At 40.1% G+C, this 6,000-nt stretch overlaps 1 long non-coding RNA gene across 1 annotated transcript; it reads left to right on the forward strand.

Moving 5' to 3' along the window:
- The first annotated feature begins 2,522 nt into the window (after positions 1–2,522).
- Positions 2,523–5,659, forward strand: LOC310748352. The gene is made up of 3 exons (XR_014541304.1): positions 2,523–2,786; positions 3,437–3,563; positions 4,353–5,659. It is a non-coding gene; the product is annotated as an uncharacterized lncRNA (long non-coding RNA).
- Positions 5,660–6,000: the final 341 nt, after the last annotated feature.

Here is a 6,000-nt window from a genome sequence, read left to right on the forward strand (position 1 = left end):
ACTACTCTTTCTTTCTCCTCTGATAAAATTTTGCTTTTCATATTTTATATTTATATTTATGAATGAAAAGGACAGCATCAGACTTTCCATGTCTAGGAAATGTCATTATAGAGGATGAAGAATAAACAGGGTTTTGGAAATAACTTTTAACATTTCATATCTCTGGATTTTATTTTATTTTTCTTATAGTTTGGATATGGCTCTGCTCCAATAATAAATGACCAAACCCAAGAAGTGTTCTTCCAAAGGATGTTTCCTGCTGAAGAGCATCAGGCTGCAGGACTCCTCCAGCTGCTGCTGTTTTTCAGGTGGATATGGATTGGGGTGGTTTTTATCAATGGCGACAATGGAGAGAGGTTTGTACAGACTGTGCTTCCTGAATTTTCCAAGAGAGGTATTTGCTTCGACTTTATACAAAATTTGCCAACACTGTATTTTACCACTGGCACGAACGATATGGTGACCGAGTGGGTCAATACATACAAGGTTATTGTTCGTAGCACTGCCAACGTCGTGGTATTACATGGTGAAATAAATACTGTGATATTTCTGAGAATGTTTCCCCGGCTTTCAGAACTGGAGGAGATAACAATGAAGACAAAAGTTTGGATCATGACGGCACAGATGGAATTTACATCAGTTTCCTTTCAAAGAGATTGGGAAATAGACATCATACACGGTGCTCTATCCATCGCAGTTCATTCAAAGGAGATTGTGGGATTCCAGAAATTTATTCAGGGGAGAAGTCCTACCTCAGAGAAAGAAGATGCTTTTCTTAGGGTCTTTTGGGAAACAGCTTTTGACTGTTCTCTCCCTAAAACTGATATAGAAAGGGACGATAGAGACACCTGCAGCGGGGAAGAACAGCTGGAGACACTTCCTGCATCTGTCTTTGAAATGAGCCTGACTGGCCACAGCTACAGTGTGTACAACGCAGTCTTTGCTGTAGCACATGCATTGCAGGCCATGCATCCATCTAGATACAAAGGCAGAGTGACAGTGGATGACGGAGTAAAACTTCAGAATCAAGAGTTATGGAAGGTAATGTCCTGAATACACTAAGAACAAAGGAAGGATCCTGCTGGCTCAGTCAAAGGGCTTCCTATAGCAGACAACCAGACAGCTTGGGGAAGCCATTAAGCAGGACATTCTGGCAATAGTCTTCTCCCCCTGTTCTTCCCCATGATGCATTTCTTTCTGGAGAATGTCTATATCTGCCTTGAATGTTAGCAATAGCTTTCCTGTTTCCCCCATGAATTTGCGCATGCTTTGCAACCCATGCACTCATTCATATTCAAACACAGAACTATGGTGCTAGGAAGAGGTCAGCAGTTTCTAAATCAAGAGCCATGGCAGGTAAATACCCAGATCCAGCAGCCCCAGAGTGAGGCCCAAAGGGCTGGTGCTCAAATGACTTCCTTCATAAAAAACAAAAAACAAAAACAAAAACTTTAATTGCTTTCACTTTAAAAACCATTTTAGACCCCATGCCTAAGAAGAATCATGCTGGGCCTTCTAGGGGTTACCCTATATTTGTCTTATTTGGAACGAGGTCCTTAGAGGCTTGTTGGCATTTTCTAATGTTTGCATTTATTTACAATCCTGTACACAACCTTGTCTTGCCCTTGCCTCTTGGATCTCTCTCTTTTTTAAAAAACGCTTTAAAAAAGGCATATTCAGAACGGTTTTTATATGTGTGTAGATTCCACCCTTGTGTTTATCTGACTTGTGCATGTTATTGATGGCAATAGATTGGTTGCAAAAATTATGACAATGATTGAAGGCTTAGGAAATTTTGCAACACTTTGAGAAGTACGCACAGTGCTTTTGAGACCTCCAAGTATAGGGTGGTATACAGTCTATTTGAAGCATCTTATATATGCATATTATTTGCCTTTTGTTGTTTCAATTTAGCTTCAGCGCTACCTTAGGAGAGTCTCATTTAACAACAGTGCTGGAGAAAAGGTTTGCTTTAATCATAATGGGGATATCACTGCTGGATTTGATATTATCAATTGGGTGACATTTCCAAACCGCTCCTTTCTTCGAGCCAAAGTTGGAAGGATAGATCCCTTAGCTCCTGAAGACAAAATCCTGAGCGTTTCCGTGGAAGACATTGTATGGCCAACTGCATTTAAACAGGTATTGTAATTATCTGTATATTGTTATTAGATCATTTATGCTTCTGTAAAGTGTTATTTTTGTTAATGTTTAATTGTTTTTATGACCTCCCCCAAGCCGGTTTTTAGCTGTTCGCATTTCATCCGTAAGCAGCCCTTAGTCCATGTCAGGGGGAAAGGCAGGGTATAAATAAATATATAAGAATAATGATAAAATAATAATTGTCCATCCATCGTTTTGGTAGCACAAATCCTTTTGATAGGAGAACTGGAGAAATATAACTTGTGATGCATGTAAATTGAGCATCCAGACAATGGGTTGAGTGTCACCCAATCAGGAGAGACAGTAGGGAATTTGAAGTTAGAACTTGACAGTTAAATGGTCAAATAGGGCCTGTCTGACAGTTAGTGGAGATAGGATTGCTTTAGGGCTTGGAAAGTACCTAGAAAGGGCTTGGATAGAGCCTGGTTAGATCCTAGATAGGTTAAAACTGTCAGATGGTAGGTCTGAATTAGGAGTTAGCTAGACATGGCAATCCAGTTTGTTTTCCCTGAGGGGAAAATGAAGATCCTAGATGGGGCTGGAAGTGGTTTACTCAAAGTGTAAGACCAATGGCCATTCTAGACGAAAACAGTCTATTCTGAGGCATGTTTAAAGTTAGAATTGTAAGAACCTTTCAGCTATCTCTGTACTGTGTGCTTATTTCATACAAAGTATTGTGCCTTATCAGAGTGGATATCAAGTTACAGCCCTCATCAAATGTACATAAATAAAATTCTAATTTTGATCCCAAAAGTGCCTCATCCTTACTTTGACCCACTGGGCAGGGGATAAGTGGCGACACGTTGTCCTTTCACATAAGTGCAATACTTTACTGCTGGTTATAAAGAATTACCTTGCTTCTATCTTTATTGCAGGAGATTGTCATAAAACTCCCTTCTCCTCCCCAAAATTTGAATGTATAATAATAATGATGATGATGATGATTTATTTATTTATTATTTATACCCCACCCATCTGGCTGGGTTTCCCCAGCCACTCTGGGCGGCTACCAGAAAAATATTGAAATACCATAATTCATCAAATATTAAAAGCTTACCTAAAGAGGGCTGCCTTCAGATGTCTTCTAAAAGTTGGATAGCTGTTTATTTCTTTGACATCTGGTGGGAGGGTGTTCCACAAGGCGGGTGCCACTACTGAGAAGGCCCTCTGCCTGGTTTCCTGTAACTTTGCTTCTCGCAGTGAGGGAACCGCCAGAAGGCCCTTGGAGCTGGATCTCAGTGTTTAAACACCCACTAATTTCATTTATGCACAGGTACAGCCGCTTTCTGCGTGCAATGACGCTTGCCATCCAGGTTACAGCAAGAGCAAGAAGGAAGAAAAACCTTTCTGCTGCTATGATTGTCTTCCATGTCCAGAAGGGAGGATTTCTAAATTTAGAGGTAAATACATTTTATTCATAGCATTTTCCTCAGGTTATGAACTGCTATCAATCACTTGTTCAACACAGATTATAGACAAGAATTTCCTTCATATTTAAATGTTCCAAATTTAGTGCTGGTGGTGATACCCACAGCATTCCTTTGTTGTTTAGCATAGCTAAAGAAGAAAAGGAAAGGAAAGGAAATTTAGAAGTAAACAGGATTTGAGCATAACAGGACAAGAAGAACATGTAGTTCACAAAAACTCTTGCTTTGTGATGTTCCAGGAATTAAAATATCATCAGTGAGGGGATCTGCTATGTGCATAGTCATGCAAAAGTAACTGAGATTGTGCACACTGGTTTTGAGCTAGGTGTCACCATACAGGGTTTTGTAAATATGCCTGAGCTAAAAGAATTTTCTAACAAATCTTTGAGAGGTCAATGAGTTTTTACTTCACTTTTGGATCCAGTTTTAAGAGTAATGTTCTTTTAATTCATTTTATTCATGAAAGAAGAAATGGACAAGGCCTCCACCACTTCCAATTCTTCATCCAACAATAAAAACCGGAAGTGGAATTTTATTTAGTATTCAGTGAGCCATAGCTTCTGAATTATTATTTTTTCATTCAGGGAAAGAAAAACTGTTGGATAATTTTATCTCACTATAGAATATATGACAAAATCCACTCTGCTCCATTTCCCTACCCAGAAATAGCACAGAAAAATTCACTCAGCTGCATTGAATTCAGTAATGTACTGTACGTATTAGTACATCCATGTATAAAACAAAATCTGTTTCCTTTTTTAGACGCAGAATTCTGCATTCAATGTCTAGAAGATCATTATGCAAACAAAGAACAAGATTTGTGTGTTCCAAAGAAGATCAGCTTCTTGTCATACAAAGAACCGTTGGGTTTAATCTTAGCTAATTTCTCTCTTTCCTTTTGTTTTATCACAGCTTTGGTGCATGGGATATTCATTAAGCACAAGGAGACTCCCATAGTCAAAGCCAACAACCGAAACATCACCTACACTCTCCTCATCTCCCTCTTGCTCTCCTTTGTTTCTGCTTTGCTGTTCATTGGCCAACCGCATAAAGTTATGTGTCTCTTTCAACAAGCGGCTTTTATCATGATATTCTCTGTGGCAGTTTCTTGTATTTTGGCCAAAACGATTACAGTCATTTTAGCTTTCATGGCCACCAAGCCAGGGTCCAGTATGAGGAGATGGATGGGGAAAAGACTGGATATTTCTGTTGTTGTTTCCTGCTCCCTAGTTCAAGCTATTCTTTGTACTCTATGGCTGGCAATCTCTCCCCCTTTCCCTGATTTAGATGCACATACAATGGCTGAAGAGATTGTTCTGGAATGTAATGAAGGATCGGCCATCATGTTTTACTCTGTCCTGGCCTATATGGGCTTCCTGGCCAGTATCAGCTTCACTGTGGCCTTCTTAGCCAGAAAGTTGCCTGACAGTTTCAACGAAGCCAAGTTCATCACCTTCAGCATGGTGGTGTTTTGCAGTGTGTGGCTGGCATTTGTCCCAACCTACCTTAGCACAAAAGGGAAATACATGGTGGCTGTGGAGATCTTCTCCATCTTGGCCTCTGGCGCTGGGTTACTGGGCTGCATCTTTGCCCCTAAATGCTATATCATTTTGATTAAGCCTGAGTTGAACAACAGGGGGCAGCTAATGAGAGGAAAGAACAAATCACAAATTGGAAAGTCCCAATCTAGTTAAAGTTGGAGTGAATGAGTGCCAACAAACTCAAGCTCATTCCAGATGAGACTGAGGGACCTTTGGTGGGCAGTTCCCTCGACTGTATGGATGGGAGGTTGCCTGCTCTTGATGTGGTTACACTCCTTCTGAAGGAGTGGGTAAATAGGTGAGGGCTACTTCTTGATCCTTTGCTCTTGCTTGAGGCACAGGTGACCTCTGTGGCATGGAGTGCCTTTTATGAGCTTCAGCTGGTGGCCCAGCGCTGCCGCTATCTGAACAGGGGAAACCTAACTTCTGTTGTCTATGCTTTGGTAACTTCTAGGTTAGATTAGAGCAACACGTGATACGTGGAGTTGTTTCTGAAGATTCTTTGGAAATTTCAGCTGGTGCAGAATGTGGCGGCCAGATTGCTCATTTTTTATAATGTTTTATGGATTTTTTTAATTGTTATGTCGTATTCTGCATTTTCGTTTCTTATTAAATGTGGCTTATAAATTTGTAAACAAATATAATAAAAAGACCATTAAGAACCTTCGTTTATTCAGCTACATGAATAAAGCAACCTTCTTTTATTCATACATAGAGGCATACATAAGATTTGCATTGAAACTGTATAAAGTGCCAAGGTGCAGAGTGTTCCTTCTCTCCTGGGCCAGTTGTTGTTCAAAGTCTCTATAAGCAACTTGGACAAAGGAATTGAGAGGATGCTCATCAAATCTGCAGATGACACCATGCTG

Source organism: Podarcis filfolensis, assembly GCF_964270895.1.
Source record: "Podarcis filfolensis genome assembly, chromosome: 13".
Taxonomy (NCBI): Eukaryota; Metazoa; Chordata; class Lepidosauria; order Squamata; family Lacertidae; genus Podarcis; species Podarcis filfolensis.